This window comes from Mus caroli, chromosome 12 (assembly GCF_900094665.2).
Source record: "Mus caroli chromosome 12, CAROLI_EIJ_v1.1, whole genome shotgun sequence".
Lineage (NCBI taxonomy): Eukaryota > Metazoa > Chordata > Mammalia > Rodentia > Muridae > Mus > Mus caroli.
This window is the reverse complement of record NC_034581.1, coordinates 33,859,323-33,881,528: the sequence shown is the minus strand read 5'-3', so window position 1 is coordinate 33,881,528 and position 22,206 is coordinate 33,859,323. Positions and strand designations below refer to the sequence as shown.

The 22,206-nt window shown below is 37.8% G+C and overlaps 1 pseudogene; it reads right to left on the bottom strand.

The window, feature by feature from the left end:
• Window positions 1–629: 629 nt before the first annotated feature.
• Window positions 630–1,409, bottom strand: LOC110307495 (annotated as a pseudogene).
• Between the last annotated feature and the right edge of the window lie 20,797 nt (window positions 1,410–22,206).

Below are 22,206 nucleotides of genomic sequence, written 5' to 3'. Positions count from 1 at the left end.
GCCTCTGCCTACCAAGTGTTGGGATTAAAGGCATGTGCCATCACTGTCCGGCCAAGATTTAATATTTAATACAAAGGACCAGATTAATTTTATTAGTTTGCTTTTTTATTAGTAATGGAAAGTTATATGACCACCAAAGAACTGTATACATTTTCTCCACATTCTCTGGATCTTATACCAGAACTTGATAATTAAACACTGTAATGAGGTTAACAAGCACTTTGGTCATAGAACATGGATAAATTAATTTGGAGATGAACTAGAAGCACTGTCTCCCATGGCCTGCCTCCATAGGGACAAATGGATCTAAGCAGGAACTGGAGTAGAAAGTCATGAGTGATCTTACCCAGTTGTGAATCCCACAAGCCACATTAATTATTTCCAAGAAGGCAGGGCTTTCTAAGACAAAAGTGGCATGTGGATTTGAGGTCTGCTGCACTGGAGGGAATTCATGCTTGATTCTGTAGGCTTGCTCAAAATCTCAGGCCTCTAGGCAGGAAACAGAAAAATATTACTACAGATTTTTTCATTTTTATTTTTGAGATTATGATAAAATTGAATGTTTATCCCTTCCCTCTTCCACCTTAACACCTTACTTTATACTCCTGCTTTCTGTCTCTCTCTCTCTCTTTTTTTTTTAAACTAGAAAGTGGAATTTAATATTGACTCATTTGGGCCACATGATCAATACGGCTAACATATACCCAGGAAGTACACATATATAAATTAAAAAAAAAATTATATGAACAATCCTGAAGAGGTCAAAGAGCTTTCAAANGTTATGGCCCTCAACTCACAGTAACTTGTATAATTTAATACACGAAAAACAAGGGCATGGAGCTTGGGAGCACATACAGGGGAAGTTGTTTCGTGATTTTCTTCATTTTGATTGTATTGCTTTCCTGTCTTCTGGAGGTAAGATTTTGACTTCAAAAGTAACAAAATATTTGAGAAGGGAATTTACATCCTTCAGTTCTAAATAGTACTCTTNGGCGATTTTCTCAGCAGTCCATGTTTCTGGAGAGAGTTTATGGTTATTGAGAAGGGTCAATGCCTCTACAACAGTAATCTTGCCTTTGGAAATGTCCGTGATATTCTTATCAAAGTGATTTCCTATCGGCAGTCTGAATTCCTTTGGTTCTTGTCGTGGTTCAACTTTTACCAGCAAGGCAGGCACCGGATCTTTGGACTCGACATATACATCTCTTAGCAATGCCAGCAGCTTGTTATCTTTTTTAGAAACAACTCCTTCGATTTCTGGATCCTGACTCAGGTGCTCCTGCAGGAGGTCGTGGTAGAAGGGTGCTTGGGTGCCATGGAGGGCTTCCTCTTGCTGATCTCCCGCTCCTCTCTCTTCTCCACTTCTCCACATTGAAGTTCCTTAAGGCGCGGGTCACGCAAGCCCCCATCTCTAAATCATGATGCTGTCTCATTTTTTATTAATCATTATTGTATGTATGTGTGTATATACATATATGTTCCTAAATATAATCTGTTCAGACCACATAATGATACTTGCATGTATGTTTTCAGGGAAGATTGTTTGGCACTGGAAAAACAATTGTGTGCTTTCATGTGACCAGCTTTATTCAGTTGCTATTGACCTTTGTGGAAGGTTGGGTCTTTGTGGGCTTTACCCTATCCTCTTTGGTATATCCATTGGTCTTACTGCCCTCGTTCAACTCAAATTTGTCTTATCAGTATAGCTGTCATTGTTTTGTTAAGTGATCATATTATCAAAACACTTGAATACTTATACTTAAGCTTGAAGATTAGAGTTGCATCTAGTCTTCATTTGAAAAGGTCCTTACTGTGGCAGTAGTGAATATAGAAATGTATAACTGATTCAAGGGCTTATAATAATGTGTATGTGGTGGTGTGATGCTCAGCTCCATGTAGAACAGCTAGATAACTCTCTCCAAATCTCAGGGCACATCATAAAGGAGAGGGAGGCCACAATATAAGCTCAAAGAATTTGCCCTCTAAGCCTTACGCTCCCTGAGATACTATATGCACTGATATGTTTTTGCAGAGGAGCATAATTTTCTTTACTGGAATAAAACAGGAATGGGTCGCATTGAAAATGTTATATAAATGTTCAAAAGTATCCACAAATAACGTGATTTTAAAATCTCAAAAACCTTTATGAATTGCTATTACTACATGCTCCGTTTTTACTGTTATAACCTGGGATTGTCTAAAACATTTTTGGGCAAAAAGGACTGGTCAGTCAAAAAGTACGGATATATAGTATAATTCAGTCAAATAAACTAATAAAAAAACGACAACAAATCGCACAATCTAATGTACATGAAATTATACTTCTGATTTCTGTAATGTTAGTTTTTACTGGATTGACTTTTAACCACCTTGTCTTTTTGATGCCTTACACATTTCCATATGAGCTTAACTCCATACATCAGTTATTATAAAAAACCTCCGTAGACCTCCTCAATCTTTGACATTTCTCTGATTTTGCAAAACCACCTTGACTGATATAGTCCAATACTGTACACAATTGCCACATAATATGTCCAGAGAAAAACACCACCATTTGACTGGTTTCACCTAGTCATAGGGACCTTCATTTTCTCAGGCAGTCATACTAGATATCTATATATTGTATTCTATAATTTTAAATATGGTAATTCTGGTCCTATAAAATGTCCCAGTAGATGAAGGCTTTTGTGGCAAACACATTGCTGGGACCCTTGTGGTTAAAGGAGAGAATTGAGTCTCAAATACTTTCCTATGAACTTTACAAATGCTTGGTGGCATGCTTACAAACACACACACACACACACACATGTGCATACATACCTATATACATACATACATACATACATACATACATACACACATACAACTTAAAGAGAGATGACAGATGGATAGATAGATAGATAGATAGATAGATAGATAGATAGATAGATAGATAGATAGATAGATAGACAGGTAGACAGACAGGTAGACAGATATGTATATAAAGATAGATATGAAAGAGAGACAGAGATAGTATAAGCTGGAAAAGTACTTTATACCCAGGTTCAATCACAGCTAATGGATTTTTTGTTTTTTGTTTTTCTTCTGTCTTACAGAGGAGAACTTGTTCAAAATCCTGCCTCACATTCACCAAAGTTTCAACATTGTCTTCCCCAGGACTTGTTTTCTAAATGCACCAGAGATAAATCATGTAAGCTCCTGCCTGTCCAGTCTTCTCTTTTTCGCACTAAGTCTCTGGCTCCCCTTCTTCAGAAGATTACACCTTTTCCCTCCTTTCATCTATATTTTGCACACTTATTCTTTACTAGATCATTTTCATATCTATATTGCCACTCATCCAACCTCTAAGCAAATGATGCTTTTTTTTTCAAGTTTTGTTTTTCTTTCTGCTGTTTTTATCCTGCACATTTCTTTATGGAGCTCTTTGCTAGGACACACATAGTCATTGTCTTCAGTTTTCTTTTCAAATTGACTATAAATCATACCATTCTATTAAAGTACATTCCAAAGTCATCAGTAATTTCTAAATTAATGAATCCAATAGTCAGTTATTTCATATCATCATACATGGTATGTAGCTGTACTTGACCCCAAATTACTATGCTTTGCTCTTACCTTTATAGTAATGTGTTATAATTAGGATGTTTAAGCCCTCTCATTATTCATGTTGAAGATCAAATTCCCAGTATAAATGCAAGTGGGACATTTTCAAAGGGGAGGTAATTAGTTTTCAATGAGATCATACTGTCCTCCTTGCTCTTTCTAGAACATGTTAGTCATGCTCTTACTTCAGGGAACTGGACAAGGTATACCCTTTTCCTAAGTATGCCTAGAACCAGCATTTTAAAAATCCATAACTCTAGCAAGATGCATGTTTACTCAATGATATCATTCCTGACCTGACTCTCACCTCCACAGCCTCTGCCCTCAACTGTTCTGCTCACTATTGATCTGTGGGAACTCCGTGCTCTATATAAAATGGCTTGATTTTTAATGTTCCTTAAGTTTTATTTCTGAAATTAGATGAGAAATGGGGAAAACTGAAGAATTTATTTATTTAGTTAAGTTTTTGTATCCCTCATTCCTAGAATAATATTTACCAGTCATCATTTCCTTGAGGCTATTTATATATCAATAAATGATTAAATAACTTCTTTTACTCATGTAGAACTTTACATGCCATATGTGACTTTCATAACAAATCTTTGAGGCAAGTGCCATTCTCATACTTCAGTGAGTCTTCAAGAAAGTAAGCAGCCTACCTGAAACTTTTTACTTTTTAACCATATATCTAGAAATAAATTAGGAATAAAAGGTTAAGGCTAAGATTGGTTCTTAATGATTAAAACCAAACTAGACAATAATCTTAGTTCTTGCTATACTTAGTAAACTTGTATTTTAATTAAGCATTGAAGAGTTCACTTATATTACACAAAAGAGTAATATGGGTAGCAGTGAAATTACATTTCTGGTTGTAGGAATGGGATTGTGACCACTATTACGGCAATTCTATAATTTGGGTCATTTTTATAGCTTTTTCATTAAACTTATATCAATGATAAAAAACAAGTATTCTCTTGAGATTTGTCAAATCAAAAACTCAAAGCACATCTGAATGGTATTAGAAATTCATGCTCTTCACTATACATTTGATGGAGACTCAGTACAAGCAGCATGAATATAGAAAAGGCTATGACTAAGTAGGTATTATTTACCACATGTGGGTAAAGGCATTAAAAGACAGGAAGAATAAAATAAAAGCCAAAGAAGCTTATCTCTTACCAACAAACTCAGCTGACTGCCTTGCTCTTGTTCTTTAGTAGCTAGCCAGCTTTGCTCTATGTTTCTTTTCTCCCTTCTTCACCTGAGCCATTTATCTCTGTGGTTCCCATATTGTTTCCGTGGTTACAGTATTTTCTATGCTATGCACAGCCAGACTTTTTTTTTGTCATTTTGATTGTCAATCATGACTATAAAAATTTCCAGCAGAATTATTATGCTCTATTAAGCCAAGCACGATTCGTGATATGGGAAAATTTTTAGCAGAAACTAAAGTAATTTGCAGCGTTTCTTTGCTCAGACCCTTAACTGAATCTATAATGCTTTATATTTCAAAAACATTCATTTCACTGGCACAGTCTGCTGATTTAATTCTTGGAAGGTAACCTAAAAAGAGGCTGACTTCCTGTCAATCTCTATTGCATTTTAAATGATGTTCTTTATATACCTAAAGATAAATGTTTTTCAAAAACATTGCAGTTTTATCTGATTTTACATAAGATTTAGGAACATTCACTACACATAATGCTATCCAAATGATACAATTGTCTACTAGATTTGGATATTCGATAGCCATTCTTGAGGACAGTGTTTCCCTTAAATCTTATGGTTCTGGTAGCAGTTGTTAACGTCATAGATGACTCAGTAACAGTGGACTATAAATAAATGTCCACAGAAAGACAGATGGGGCACTAAACCCAGTTACGATGACCCAGCCTCATAATTGCTTATTAAATTATAAAATAGTACTGGAATATATAAGGAAGAGTGGTTAGATCTGTTTTCTGGAAAATGGATGGCTTCAGAAAAGTCAGCTACTCTGGAAATCATATACTAAGATTATTTTTCAACAGAACCAAGATGAGATCCTTCCGTTTATAATTTACTTTTTACTATAATCCATAAACATGGCATTCGATATTATACAAAAAATGAAAATGCATTTTATAGTTTCATTTTGAGTTGGAAATATGGGTATATAACCACATATCTGAGTTTGTCCACAGAATATAAGAGGACTTGAACCATGTCTTTTCTTCCCCTCCTTCAGGTTCTGATCATAGAATGGCTGAAGATAGGCACTGAGCAGATTCTAAAAAGCTGTTTGTTGACTGACATGCTACCTAGATAAGTACCTGTTCTGATTATTATTATAAGCTCTTAGTTTATTGCTAAGCCAAATGGACTGTCACAAAGAACACATAATAACAGAGGTAGGCATTGACCACCTACTTTAGATCTCCTCCACATATTTATTCTTGGCCTCAGCCTCATCTGAAGACTCTTTAGCCATGATCCAATTCTTCCTTTGACAATATCACTAACAGGCATTGTACTAGATGGTTTTGTGTGTCAACTTGACACAGGCTGGAGTTATCACATAGAAAGGAGCTTCAGTTGGGGAAGTGCCTCCACGAGATCAAGCTGTAAGGCATTTTCTCAATTAGTGATCAAGGGGCAAGGGCCCCTTGTGGGTGGGACCATCTCTGGGCTGATAGTCTTGGTTCTATAAGAGAGCAGGCTGAGCAATCCAGGGAAAGCAAGCCAGTAAGTAACATCCCTCCATGGCCTCTGCATCAGCTCCTGCTTCCTGACCTCTTGAGGTCTAGTCCTGCATCCTTTGGTGAACAACAGCAATGTGGAAAGTGTAAGCTGAATAAACTCTTTCCTCCCCAACTGCTTCTTGATCATGATGTTTGTGCAGGAATAGAAACTCTGTATAAGACAGACTGTTTTTCTGTTTTCTAGTGTTTTCATTTTGGATAATAGAAAAATATTTTGTGAGGTTTGAAAAAGTAGGTACAATAAATAAATCAACTATCACTACATTAGGAGCCAAAATTTTAATGTAGATGTACAAAAAAAATGGTTAGGTCTTCATAGAAAAATAAAATCAAACTGACAGATATACTCAGATCAGCTGGGTCTTAGTTAGATTTTCTATTGCTGTTATTACAGTACCATGGTCAGAAGCACCCTGAGAAAGAAAGGGTTTATTTCAGCTTATAGCTCTACAATGCATCCCATCACTTGAGGTTATCAGAGCAAAATTCAAACAGGGCATGAACCTGGAAGCAAGTGCTGATGCAATGCTTTAGAAGGGTGTTGTGCACCAGCTGGCTTTCTATGGATGGCTCAATCTGCTTTCTTATTGCATTCCAATATTAATCAAGAAAATGTACCACAGGCTGAACTCCATGCCAGTCTTATAAGAGCATCACCTCAATAGAGGTTCTGCTTCCAAAATGTCAATAGCTGTTGGAAGTTGAAAAAAAAAAAAACAACCAGAAAAGGTTTTCTGAATCATATTTTTCTTATTGAAAAATGGAGTCAAAGTCAACTCCTTTTAAAAAATAATTGTATTATACAGAATAGTTCTGTTGCCAGATAAAGTAAAGATATATATATATATATTCACTACGTCTAGGTATTTGGTCAGATGTAGAGTTAGGAAAACAGAACACACAAACCTCTCTCTTATGAGTCACTACCAATATAGCTTTAGTCATGCACATATTGAAATAGAATTTGTATTCTGATTTAAAATATTCTAACTACATTTTCATAAAATAACTTAATTTTGCTACATTCATTTCTCCTATAGAACCAATGATAATGTACACATGGTAAATATACACAATGTCTTTTAAAATTGAGCCTGCTTATATTGAACTTCCTAAATTAGCATGCCGACCACTATCATACATGGCTGATTCTCCAGGCAGTTTCAATTATCTAAAACATCAGAGCGAGAAAAGAAAAAGTCAGAGCACTGAGTAAGTGAAGGTCATTTTTAGTGGTTGCTAGGTACAGAGTCGCCAGAAATTGGCCCTCTTATATAATTGATTTGGGAAATATATTTGATTTTGTATAATTGGTCCTGAGTTTGAGGTTAACAGGGAGGGAACAAGATTGATAAGCTGAAAGTCTTCCAACAAGTCAAGACTTTGGATATTACTGCTTTGTGGGTGTGGTTTTAATTCCTAATCATCTGCTGCCAAACTTGGTGTTGGCTTCTTAAGGTAGTAGATGTGATGTATAGGTCAGAGTTTTGTTGTTGCTTTTGTTAGATGTTGCCTGTCATAGTTTGATTATATGTACAGTTTTTTGTCTTACACATTGATTTCATTTCTACTGACATTATTTCTAAAATAATCTGATATATTCTCAGATTATTTATTTGGATATATGATTGATATGAAGAAATGAATAATTAGAAGAAGTTGACACTACATGTTTTATATCGTATTTAAGCAAAACAAAACAATCAGTTAATTGAATAGGAAAAATAACTTATTTTGACCAAATTAATATTTTACTTAAATTTTATTTTGCTGAAAGTTTCACAAAACACACTTTTAAAGACCCCCAATTCTTATAGGAATGCAAACAGAATATGAGTGTCCCATCATCTGGGGCCAGGATGAAGTGTTACCCCTCTGAGGCATAAAATTGCATATCCATCCAATTGCCTTATAGGTGGTGTTTCCCTTCCTTGGAAGCATCTGGTAAAAGTTGCTTGCTAGACAGGATATTGAGTCAGAGTTCTGTTCTTGTATGACAATAACCACAGTCATGTTCTGCAAATGTTCATTTAGTGATAGTGTCTGCACTTAACTCCATATAGCCTTGTTGTCACTTGTCAGGTAAATCAAAGGCACATAGAGCATATTGAATGCCTGTTATTATCTAAGTGTATCAGTCATGCATGAATAATCCCAAAGGTTCCATTTAAAGTAAGAATCACAAAACCTGCCTTGGATAAGAATAGGAGTCTAGGACACATGTTCTAGAAATAGGAAATTGTAAATGCTACACAATGATTTCCTTGTTTGCAATTTTAACATTAGCTTATTGAAACTAAAAAGTCACACTAAATATATAGTTTTTATAACCATATAAAATGTATTTAAAATTAGTTTCTGACCACATGGACTTGTTGAGAGCAATGGTTTTCAAATTTATTGTAATAATTACATTTTAGAAAATATTAATAGTTATTTCATCTTCCTGCTCTCTTCAGATTACTTTAAAATTTACAAATAATCTTTGCAATTTTTCCCTGGTTGTAAGTATGTTCTTTAAAGAGAATGCTTCATGTTTTGGTTTCTGAAACAATCAAACACTCTCACAGTTGCTGTTACCATCTTTCAACACCTTTCTCTACTCACCCATCTTTACTTACCTATCTGCATCTTCCCGGAAAAGATGAGCTCTAGAAACCATTTAACAAGGACAGAAAATGTAAATACAGGACTAAGACTCCAGTTATAAAATCTATATAACTAGTTGAATAATAACATGTGGATATAGGCTTTGCAGTAAAGAGAGTTTTTATTAAATTACTTTTAAGAGTAAATAGGTGGGAAAATACATTTGTATTAAGGACAGAAATTTAAATTTATTTGCACACATCTAGCTTGCATATTCATTTGTGTATTCCTGGAAATGAATGGCTGTGTAACTGTAAGTGTGTCTGCATGTGTATATGAATGTATGCATATGTGTGTCTATGTTTGTACATATATGCATGCATGGATGTGTGTGTGTGTGTGTGTGTGTGTGTGTATGTGTGCACACCTGAGAATAGAAGCATAAGAGAATAACATTTTCATTATCACATTGTATAAAATCTACTACTATTTGGAATTATTAACTTCTTTGAACATACAACCTTGATTTATACAAATTAATTTCAAAAGCTAACAATAATTCTTCATGTTCCAAACCTCTTAAACTTCTTGTGCCAAGTTTTCTACAATTCTGTATCAAGAGTGTATTTCTTTATCATTTGTTTGTTTGTTTGTTTGTTTGTTTGTTTTCAATGGATGGGCTAAAAGTTTCCTTTAAAAACAACTGATGTCAGAAGTCGCTGGTTTCTTTCCTCAGCTTAATTGTAGTCTAGGCTTAGATAATGCTTTAATATCAAAACTGGGGTCTAGTTTATTTATCAAATGGCCTTTATCACTAGGGACTAAAGCAGTATTTAAGAAGGGTGTGATATGACCAATAAATTTGCAAAGGGGTTCAGCGTCCAGCATCTGAAAGGACAAAAGACATCCCAAGCTCCAGAGTGGGGCCAATTGTGGAACTTAATACACACCACAACTGCAGCTGCTAAGCTCCTATACACTTGCATCTCATGCTCCTTCGCCTTGTCAATCAGCAAGTTGTTTCTGGTTAGTGATATGGAAACAGTGGCATGGCTGGGTGAAGACAGCATGACATGCGTGTAGCTAGACCATAACACACATTGAGGAAGAGCAGATGCAAAGAGGTTAGCTGGAGGAAATTTTACATCTAACCTGAAATTTTTGGAAAAGTAGAAGAGATATTCAAAATGGGATATTTGGAGAATGATTTGATAAAATTTAGACTAAGGCACTGAATATAAAATAACAATAACAAGGAAATTTATGAGGGGCTTCCAAGAGAAGAACTCTGGATTTAGGAAATGCAGTAAGCACAGATATAGGGAACAGGGAAGGATTTGTAGCTCTAAAATCTCTGGACTCACCCCTTTCAACACAATCTCCATTGGGTGTCTGTTTAGGTAAATAGTACCAGAAAACAGATAATAAATGTATCCATTGGCACTACCATCCAGGCCAGTCTTCTAGGAAAGACAGGAGAAAAGAGGAATCGAATCGATCTTAGGGGACACATAAAAGAAACAATGTAGCAGAAAATTTGTAACCCCAAAGGGCATCAAACCAAAATTACAGATAGGAATCTCAGGTAAGTTTTGGTTTTAGGGGTGTAAAAGAAAATTGATGTTTTTTATTAGTGAATTTTTGAGCAACTGTTTGTTAATATTTAAACGCAATGTTTTTCTGTTATAAGTATTGTCCTAGGAGTTGAGAATCAGTTCCTTTTAGTTTGCTTTAGAAAGAAAAATGGGAGTTTATGAAGACAAAAATTTAATGTATTGCAGGTGGAAGAGAGAGAAAGAGGGAGGGAGGGAGGAAGGAAGCAAGAGAGGGGAAAGGGAAGAGAGAATGAGAGAGACAAGAAGAGAGAGGTGGGGGAAGGGAAAGAGAGAGAAAAAGAGAGACAGAGAGAAAGAAAGAGAGAGACAGAGAGGGAGGAGACTATCAAGGGAATCAAACTGTACACTGAAGGGTTAATTCAGTCTTCCTCATGAAAAGTCTCAAGTGAGTTCACAAGAGACAAAAATGGGAAAAGAAACACCAACCATGTACTATCAACTAATGGTCCATGAGTGCAACAAGATCATCAGATGTGATTATCTGATCTTCCTTAGATATAACCATCAATGGAAGCGTCTCTGAAAAGGTGTCAGTGAACTTGGAGCTGAACCTAAAACCCCAGAATTGACTCTGGCACCTGTGTAGGCCATTTCATTTAACCTGCTCTGATCCTAGCATTTATCTTATCAGGATGCTCAGAAACTGCAAGATTGAAACCACCACCCATGACACATGTTGACAATTACACAGACAAACATATTTAACCAATAATAGTGATCTCTAGATGGTGTTGTGTTTTAGACCTGGGAAATACAGCACTGAATAAAATACACAGTGTATGTTCTCTCTCTCGATAAAACCCCTCTGGTAGGAGAGATAGCAACAGTACACTGCCTATGTATAAATTGATAGTGCCTATGTATAAATTGAACAGTCCGTAAATGAGACAGCCTGGGAGATAAAAGGACAGAGTGGAGTGTGATGTAATAGAATCTAAAATAAGAAAGCTTCAAAGGGCAATTGTCATTTATCACGTACTAACAAAATTGCCTCTAAGCCATATAATCCAAGACCTAGGAAGTAAACTTGACAACATGGAGGTAACTGCTGACATTAATAAAAGCCATCTTGGTGGAGTGATTTTGACCAGAGATCAATTGAAGTGAGTCAAAAATAGAATGGGGAGCCAGGCAATGGAGAGAGCAACTTTTCAAGAGGAAAAGCAAGGAAGAAGCAACAGCCAGTCACACTTGCAGAAGGTTGCTTTTCTCTTGTCCTTGCAGGAAAGTGTTATTACAGTTTATTAAGACATTAGCCATGGTTATACATTCAAATATGTATTGATAACTTAAGTATAGACATCCACAATTGGATGCCTAAGTTTTGGGAAAGACGAGAAATAGTAAAAGAAAGAGCCCTGACATGTATATTAACATTAATAGAACCTTTTAAAAAAAAAAAAACATTGAAACATTCAGTATAGTGATTAAAACTGTGGGAAGTTGGGTATTCCAGTGAGATGAATACTTTCTACCCTATTATTTGTGACAAATTAGCTCTTTATTATTTTGAGCACGTTTGAAGAGGTAGCAGTAATGGGAAATAATCCTGAAGTAGAGTGGGAGAGTGCGAACACAGGGAACAGACTGACAGGCAGTGCCACAGCCTATTTAGGAACTGCAGTTATAATTTTAGAACAGCTGTAGCTCTTCCTATTATGGAGTTTCTCCAAAGATGCTCATCCATGCAGGTGAAAGCATGGAGAACACAGATAATTGGCAAGGGAACTGGACTGGGTACATGAAGAAGGAAGAGAGGACCGTGGAGCTGCAGCATAGTTATCTAAATGACTATAACTCTTAGGAAGAAGGGAGGTAGGCAATATAGAGGAGGTAGTTCCTCACAACTCAAAACTACCAGTACAGGGATGGCTCCCCAGGGAGTCCTGTAAGGAACTTTCTTAATTAGTGGTTGATGGGGAAGGGCCCAGCCCATTGTTGGTGGTGCCATCCCTGGCCTATAGCCCTGTGTTCTATAAGAAAGCAGGCCGAGAAAGCCAAAAGGAGCAAGTTGGTAAGCAGGATCTCCCCGTAGCCTATGCACCAGCTCTTGCAAATCACCATAACAAACCTCTTGGCAACTAAATAATTCTTAAGTCATAAACTTTCTCTTTTTGGTTCATACCTAAGATCTTAGATTAATAAATACCACTGTCTAGTTAGGGTTTTACTGTGGTGAGCAGACACCATAGCCATAGCAAGTCTTATGAAGGACAACATTTAACTGGGGCTGGCTTACAGATTCAGAGGTTCAGTCCATTATCATTAAGGTGGGAGCATAGCAGCATCTAGGCAGGCTTGGTACAGGCAGAGCTGAGAGTTCTACATATTCATCTGAAGGCTGCTAGCAAAATACTCACTTCCAGGTAGCTGAGACTAGGGTATTATAGCTCACATCCACAGGGACACACCTATTACAACAAGGTCACATCTTCTAATAGTGCCACTTCCTGGGCCGAGCACACAAACCATATCATTCCACTTCCTGGTCCTCATAGGCTTTTCATAGGTATGAGTCTATGGGGACCATAATTAAACATTAGAGGCTCCATTACAGGAAGATCTTCTTATAAAATTACCCGATTCTTTGTAATTGTCTTTTGGCTCGAGGCTTGCCTCTGTTCCCTAAGTGTTGTTTTATCCCTAATTCCAAGTGCTTCTGAACATGAACACTTACTTTACCAAAGCCATAAAGAAATGCAATTTCTTCAAAAATAGATTGTAATTATTTATAACACAATCATGGGAGTGATATGCCACCACTCTTGTTAGAATGCTTATCAGCAAGTTGCAGTTCATGATTGCATAGATGTATGATGGAAGATATGAACATCAGGGAACAATAATCTTGAGTAATCTCTCTATCATAGACAATGTCAAGGGAATTAGAGAACATATATAATTTACTGATGGACTAGTTTGTGAGTGAGTATAGGAGAAAGATTAGGGCAACAGACGGTGGCATTAATGAGGAAAATAAAGAAAGTGTGTTAGTTACTTTCCCATTTCAAGGATGAGACATCATGACTAAGGCAACTTATAAAAGGAAACATTTGATTGAAATGCTTGCTTATAGTTTCAGAGGGTTAGGTCACAATCACCATGGTACGGAACAAAACAGCAAGCTGGCAGGCATGGTGCTGGAGCAGTAGCTACAAACTTACATCTGATCCACAGGCAGGGAGCAGAGAAAGGATGAGACAGATAGAAACAAACACATACACACAATACACACACAGACACAGACACACACATACCACACACACACGAGAGAGAGAGAGAGAGAGAGAGAGAGAGAGAGAGAGAGAGAGAGAGAGTGACCCTGCTGTTATACATACTTCCTCTGTGATATACTGCCTCCCTAGCCAGACCAATCAAGCTTGAAGTGCAACCCTTGAGAAGCCATGATCCATAAATAAAGTATTTTTTCTTACACTGATTTATTTTGGAGATTTGTTATGGTAACAGAAAACTGACTAATTTATATCAATAATCAAAACTTGTTTATCTTAGTGTGAGTGACCATATGTGTGCTTTTCAAAAAAAAAAAAATCAGTCTAGCAGTTTAGAAAATTTTGCCAAGACTTTGAAGACTCACTGTGCAAACAGAACCCAGAGAGTAATCAAAACAGAGCAGGATCTCTGACCTGTCCAGGTGTTCTCAGACTCCAGTCCATAACTTTTGTAGATGATTTCTAGTGTCAACATTAAATGATATTTTTCCTTCTCAAGTTAAACAATTGCTTTAGTAAATGAAATATCCACACATTTGGCTTTGTGGAATTTTCTTAAGTATTTCAAAACAAATTCCCTTAGGTAATAAATGTGGATCTTTTCTTTAAAGGTAACATATTTTAGCAACATAAAATATGGATTTTTAAAATATTCTGTGATTTTTCTTTTCTCTTTTTAATACAGCCTCTCCATCCACATGTTCTTTCCTCCTCTGCTTTCCAATGTACTGAGATTATAAGTATGTGTCATAATACCATGTCAAAATTCTATATTTTTATCAATGTGTATCTGTATTAGTAGCATGCTGGTAAAATTTTTGTCAACTTCATACAACCTAGAGTCCCTTGAGAGGAGAGAACTTCAATTGAGGTCCTGCTCTGTAGGCAAGTCTGTGGGGCATTTTCCTCATCAGCAGTTGAGGGGGGAGCATGCCATAGGTGGTGGATGGTGCTGCCCCCTAGCCAGGTGGTCATGGCTTGTAGGCTGAGCAAGCCGTGTAAGCAAAGGCAGTAATAAATAGGTGCCTCACTTCCTATCTCCAGTGTCTACTTCAGCTTCCTTCACAGCTTTTAGTCTTGGTCTTTATGACAGCAATAGAAAACAAATTAGGAAAACAAACAAGGAAAACAAAAAGGAAATGTAAAGATAAAAAGCAGTTGTTTCTCCTACTGCACTCTTGCTTTTCAGAGGACCTTGTCTTTAATGTTTCTGTCTCATCTCTTGGGTCATTACTTCCATACTCTAAGGAGGTTCTCTTAATCCATGAGTTCTGACTATAACAACTTTACAAATATATAATTTTCCACGTGGCAGGGAAAGACTTTTCTGAGGTTTTGTGGCCACATGACTATAATTTTCTGCCCCTCAACTTTTTTCTTTCAGTATTTTTACTACTTGAAAATGAAATTTCTTTTCAGTAAGGGTACTCATCTGTTTCCTTAAGGTTACAGTGTGAAGGTGTGCAGCTGGGAACACTTGGTATCTAAGTGGTGGCTCTGATTCAAGAAATTATGGAGCGTGTGGGGTGGAAGGTGTGGCTGGTCCAGGGGAGTCATGGAGGAAGGTCTTTGAGAGGTACATCCTTGCCCCACTTCCGGCCAGAGCTGCTTCCTGTTTGTAAACTGCTGTGAGAGCATCTGCCTTCTACCCTTTATGATCTGTACCTGGCACCACATGGTATATCATCCCTGCCATGATGGATTGTAATGTCTCAAACATGAGTCCACATAAATACTTAGTCCCTTAAATTGCTTCTGTCAAGAGCTAGTTTACTGGCCAGTCACAAATTGCTTATAATTATACTTCTTTTATTTACTCTCCAAGATTCTGAATTTAATAGTATCATGTTTGTTTCTGTTGCATGCAGGATTCTCTAATTGTCTTAGTGTACACTGTTCACTTTTGCTAAACTTTTCTTTGCCAGAATCATCCCCCTTCCTCGCCCTCAATCCGGATGCTTTCCAGATCTGTCTCACAGATTTCATACAGTGATATCCACGAACTGAAATTCTCTTAGGGCCTCTGTTTTGAGAGTTTCGTGTCTCCCTTCTGCCTGGATTAACTCCCTGGCTTGCTAAATTACCCTTCTGAAACACCACCAACACAGAGTTTATAGAATGCAAACTTGCTTTGATTCTGCATGGCTGGGGATGATTTATTTCTTCAAATTCCACACTCAGTTATCAATTCTATCAGTTGGACATAAAGTCATGGATTGAAAAACATTGTCCATTGATATGTGCCTACAGTTTCTAACTTTCAACTATGTAGTTTCGGGATACTACACATTATCTCTAGAAATGTGTCTTATCTGTAGAAAACATTTATTTTCTTTCAAATTATGCTACTCATTTCAAAATTATGTATACTGGAGAGATTTTCTCACCAGCATTTAAGAAATGACCTCCTAGTTAAAAAGACTTCTACAATTGCTAGTGAAATAAACACACCAAGACCTCCTCTTATTTTGTCATTTTGAAGCAAGGTCTCACAACATTTCTCAGGTTAGACTTGGAATCGATAGACAAGATATTTTAAACTTTATAATCTCTCTGCAGACAATCTGCCCACAAAGAGCATCAGCTGGAAGAATTTATTTTACAGACTTTACAAGAAAACCCACAGATGTTTTGCACTTGATAACTTGTGTTATTTACCTTTGAAAATGTCTTTTATATTTTTTGCTTGTTCTCTGTTCTTAATTTTTTGCTTTTAAAATTTAAGCTGGGGTTAGAGCAGGGGCTTAGTGGTTAAAAGCCCTTGCTGCTATTCCAGACAACCCTAGTTAGAATTCCAGAACCTATGTAACAGCTGAGAGCTGTCTGAAATTCAGGATCCAGTGGATTTGATGCCCTCTTTTGGCCATCATAGGAATTACATACATGTGGTATATAGAAATACTTGGAGGCAAAAAGCCCATACAAATAAAATAAAAATAGTATATCTAATATAAAAATAAGAAGTTATTTGTATTTTCAATACAAATGCTTTGCAGAATTTCTTTGAAAAATTATTTTTCTGGGATTTTGGGACAGTTTTAAGGAAGTGCGTCTTGGTGTATATTTTGAAAGAGGTAGAAAAAGATAGCTGTCTCTTGTAAGACTATGCAGGGGCCTAGCAAACACAGGAGTGGATGCTCACAGTCAGCTATTGGATGGATCACAGGGTCCCCAATGGAGGAGCTGGAGGAAGTAACCAGGGAGCTGGGGGGATCTGCAACCCTATAGGTGGAACAACAATATGAACTAACCAGTACCACCCTTCCCCCCCCCTCCCCCAGAGCTCGTGTTTCTAGCTGCATATGTATCAGAAGATGGCATGGTCGGCCATCAGCGGAAAGAGAGGCCCATTGGTCGTGCAGACCTTATATGTCTCAGTACAGGGGAACGCCAGGGCCAAGAGATGGGAGTGGGTGGGTGGAGGAGTGGGTGTGGGAGGGTATGGGGAACATTTGGGATAGCATTGGAAATGTAAACGAAATAAATACCTAATAATAAAAGAAAGTTAAAAAAAAAAGAAAAAGATGGGCAGGTGGGTGGGGGAGCACCCTCATGGAGGCAGGGGGAGGGGATGGAATGGGGGTTTTCACAGAGGAACCCAGGAAGAGGGATAACATTTGAAATGTAAATAAACAAAATAATCAATAAAAATTAAAAAAGAAAGAGATAGTTCAGTGATATTTGATATCACTGCACTATCTCTTATACAGAATATAAAAATCAACACAACAAATAGATAAATGGAAATGGAAGACTATACAAAATTATTTATTATATAACAGGGTATATTTGTAGGTGATTAATTGAGGTGATGATTCATGAGATGCATTAGGTTATATTTAAATGGAGTTCAGCCCAGTAATATATTTTAACTGTGTGAAGTAGTATGGGAAAGAGGAACTGGTAAGTATTTTGAAGCAGGGGAGTGCCAGGATGAAAGTGTTTGAAGGAGAAAGCATGTCTGTTTATGATGAGGTTAGCGAGCCAGGAGATAAGAACAATGAGGCAAGAACTAGCAGACAGATATAAGGCTTTGTGCTTTTGATTCCATGTTGCCTGATAACTCTATGTTTTTCACTATTTCTGGGTTCTCAACAAACTTCTGACATCGTGCTTATGAGGTTGGTTGCCAACAAAGGCTGTTATCTCTTTTACTTTGCAGATCACATATATTTCAACTCTTTCTCAACTCCCACGTTCCTTCATTCCTTTCCTCCCAGTCTCCAGTGAAAGTAGAATTACCTTTTCGTACTGAATAACATTTTCCATTTTCAGGATATCTATTATTAATACCCACATCCTGATTTAATGTTATTTATTCTGAACCCACGTTCTACAGAGTTCCACAGATAGGCATTTTGCTTTATTCACTCATCTGGTCAAAAATCATTGTGAAACTGAGGGTGGGCAGTGTACTGGATAGTACAAAGGCATTTTCTCAATTAGTGATCAAGGCCCCTTGTGGGTGGAACCATCTCTGGGCTGGTAGTCTTGGGTTCTATAAAATAGCAGGCTGAGCAAGCCAGGGGAAGCAAGCCCCTTCACCTGGTGAAGGTGCAGCCTCAGTTGCAATTGACGGCCCAGGACTGAATGGGTCAAGCAGTGTTTTGGAGATGCCAGTAACATGAGATGACCACCAAGAACAGCAGAAGTGGAGTAGAGGTGGCTGGAGCCTAGAAGACAACATGTGCTACAAAGGGCATGGCTGGAGAAGTGACCCAAGCCCTTGGAGGAGCCCAGAAGATCGTGAGTTGGATCCAGACATTGGACGGTAGGAGATTGATTTTTGCTTTTGATTGTGACTGTGTCCTGATATTTTTCCCCCTTGAAGGAAGTTTTTTAGTGAAGCCCACAGTTAAGAGACTTTGGTGTAAAGACTGTGGGGCTTTTAAAGTTATTTAAGATCTTGGGGATGAATAAGAACTAAGGGTTGAGGCTTACTAGTGATGTATTTGTGTGTCAAGTTGACAAGGGGTCAATTGTACTGGCTAGTTTTGTGTCAACTTGACACAGCTGGAGTTATCACAGAGAAAGGAGCTTCAGTTGAGGAAGTGCCTTCATGAGATCCAACTGTAAGGCATTTTCTCAATTATTGATCAAGGGAGAAAGGCCCGTTGTGCGTGGGACCATCTCTGGGCTGGTAGTCTTGGGTTCTATAAGAGAGCAGGCTGAGCAAGCCAGGGGAATGAAGCCAGTAAAAAACATTCCTCCATGGCCTCTGCTCAGCTCCTGCTTCCTGGCCTGCTTGAGTTCCAGTCCTGACTTCCTTGGTGATGAACAGCAATGTGGAAGTATAAGCTGAATAAGTCCTTTCCTCCTCAACTTGCTTCTTGGTCATGGTGTTTGTGCAGGAATAGAAACCCTGGCTAAGTCAGGCAGTAATGGTAAAGTAGGTGTTGTGTAAGCCAATGCCTTTGTGACCTCCTGGATGACTTAAACAGAATAAACGACACAGCATGTAATTGGATTTTACTACACCAATTGGACAAGCTAAAGCTCAATCACTGCATTCCAAATATAGTGTGCATTCTGAGCTGTTGAATCAGAATTTATCAAGCTTAGTGATATAAAGTAAATTCCAATTATCCACACAAGACCTATATTCTCTGTAAAAATGAGGACACATAAATCAACCAGAAAGCATTCACAGTAACTTGATTTCTTAGACCATAAGCTGTAGTGCATATAATCAGGTTTCAATTAAGGAGGGAGGAACAGAAGAAGCCATTACCTAAATATCAATGCCTCAATATTTACCTTTCCACAGATAATTTACTGATTGAAAGGATAAAATAACAATCACCTTTATGAAACTGAATTACAGAAATTTAAATATGTATTGGGAACAACAGAACACTTATCGAACATATAAGTAATAAAATATAAACAGTGAAGGACATCAACTTTTATTAATGGTAAATTGACTTAATTTTTAATTTAAATATGTATTAAGTATGTCTATGTGTGTGTGTATACACACTTGTACTTGTGTGCCTATGTGTGTGTACACATGTATGCTTGTGTTCCTGTGTATGTGTGTGTTTATACTTGAGGGACCCAAAGTGAGAGGACAGCTCTGTAAGCTGGCACTTTCTGTCCAGAGCACACGTTGTCTTGGCAGTTTTGCCACAGAAGCCTTCAACTCCTTAGCCACTTTCTTGGCCTATAAGTTAGTATTTTTAACTCAGTTCCTTGAAATGTTATTAGTACAATTTTATACATTTCAAATATCATATATACATATATAGTTATATAGATATGTCTATGTATCTACATACACAAGAAACTCAATAAAGCAATAAACATTCACTTTGAGTTACTCACCAAAATTCTCATGTAGAGTTTTCCTAACATCTTGGATTCTACTTTTGCCTTTCTGTCTCTCTTACTATTCCTAGCCAAGGAGCCACTTTCTAGAAATGAACAATGCTCATCTACTACTATGTGTTTTTATTCATTAGCATCCACATCATTTGCTTTTGTTGGTTCTGTTTCCCACGTCTTTCAATCCTCTTCCTTTCCTTAGTGCATCCCCAGAAGCTTCCTGTCTACTGTCCTCTCATATGTGTCCTGCCTACCCGCATTAGTCTCCACCCTTTGAAATCCTCTTGGTCCTCTCTCATTTTCTCCTATGTGGTTTCACAGTCTTTACCCACTTTCGTACTCCTTATTCACACACACACACATACAAACATATAGAGACAAACACATTTGCACACAGGAATCTCATAAAACCACAAAATCAGAACCTTCAAAATATGAAGGTGAAAAATAAAAATAATAAAAAATATATTAAACGCCCTGATCAACACTAAAAGAAAACAAAATAAACAAAGATGTTGTTGAGTTCCTTGTGTGTTGGCCATCTGTAACTGGGCATGGGACCTTTAAGAATGGTTTGTTCCGTACTGAGATTCCCTTGGAGAAAATTAACTTTCTTTTTGCAATACTATCTGTCTTAGTTAGGGTTTTACTGCTGTGAACAGACACCATGACCAAGGCAACTCTTATAAAAAGCAACATGTAATTGGGGCTGCCTTACAGGTTCAGAGGTTCAGTCCATGATCATCAAGGTGGGAGCATGGCAGCATCCAGGCAGGCATGGCGCAGGAGGAGCTGAGTGTTCTACCTCTTCATCCAAAGGCTGCTAGTGGAAGACTGACTTCTAGGCAACTAGGTTGAGGATTTTATGCCCACACCCACAGTGACTACACACCTACTCCAACCGGGTTACACCTATTCCGACAAGGCCACACCTCCAAATGGTGCCACTCCCTGGTCCAAGAATATACAAACCATCACATTCTACTCCCTGGGTCCCATAGACTTGTTCAAACACATGAGTCTATGGTGGGGGGAGCATACTTAAACATAGCATAATGCAAAATGCATTTAGTCTAACTTTCCAAGTACTCAAAATATATAGCATTCTCAACAATGTAAAAATCCAAAGTTCAAGGTCTCTTCTGAGATTTATCCAATCACTTAACTGTAATCCCCAAACGAAGACAGGAATCCAGCTGGGCAAACTCCAAACTCTGCATCTCCATGGCTGATGTCAAAGTGGCCTTCAGATCTCCACTCCTTTTTCATCTTTTTTTTTGACTGCAACAGACTTCTTTCTCCTGGGCTGGTTCTACTCCTTGTTAGCAGCTTTCCTCAGCATGTATCCCATGGCTCTGTCATCTTTAACGTTTTGAGACTCTGAGGCAATTTCAATGTCACTGCTTCTTGTTTCAGTGTCTGGGATTCCACTTGATCTTTTGGGCTCCTCCTAAGGGCTATCTAGCATCACTTCTTCAGCTCTGTCCTTTGTAGTACTCTAAGCTCAGGTTGATCCACTCCACTACAGCTTCTGTTCTTGGTGGTGATCCCATGGTACTCACATCTCCAATACACTGGGGTGTTCCACTCCAACTAGGCTTCACCAATAGCCTCTCATAGGCTCTCTCCATGGTGCCAAGCCTCAAATCCTTTGCATGACCCCTTCAGTCCTGGGCCATCAACTTCAACTGAAGCTGCACCTTCACCAATGGCCTTCAACAGTCTCTCACACTGCCAAGCCTCAGCTGCTCTTCATAACCCCTTCATGCTTTCAAAATCAGTACCACCTTAGTGACTCTTTCCCATTACCAAGTACAACTGCAGTAGGAGGTATAACATTGACTATCTCTGGAACACAGCTTCTACGTGCTCACAAAAACACTTCCCAGAAGATTTCACCTCAGTGACACTGGTCTCTTTCTTAATCACTGCTAATTTCTTAGCTCCAACGAGCCAGCATCTATTGTTCAAGTAGTCTCTTCTAATATTCACTCTAAAGCCAGAACCACATGGCTGAAACTGCAGAGTTCTGCTGCTTGCAGGAGCTGGAACATGGCCCCCTTGTTCTATTACATTATCACTGGCTTTCTGTTTTCCAAG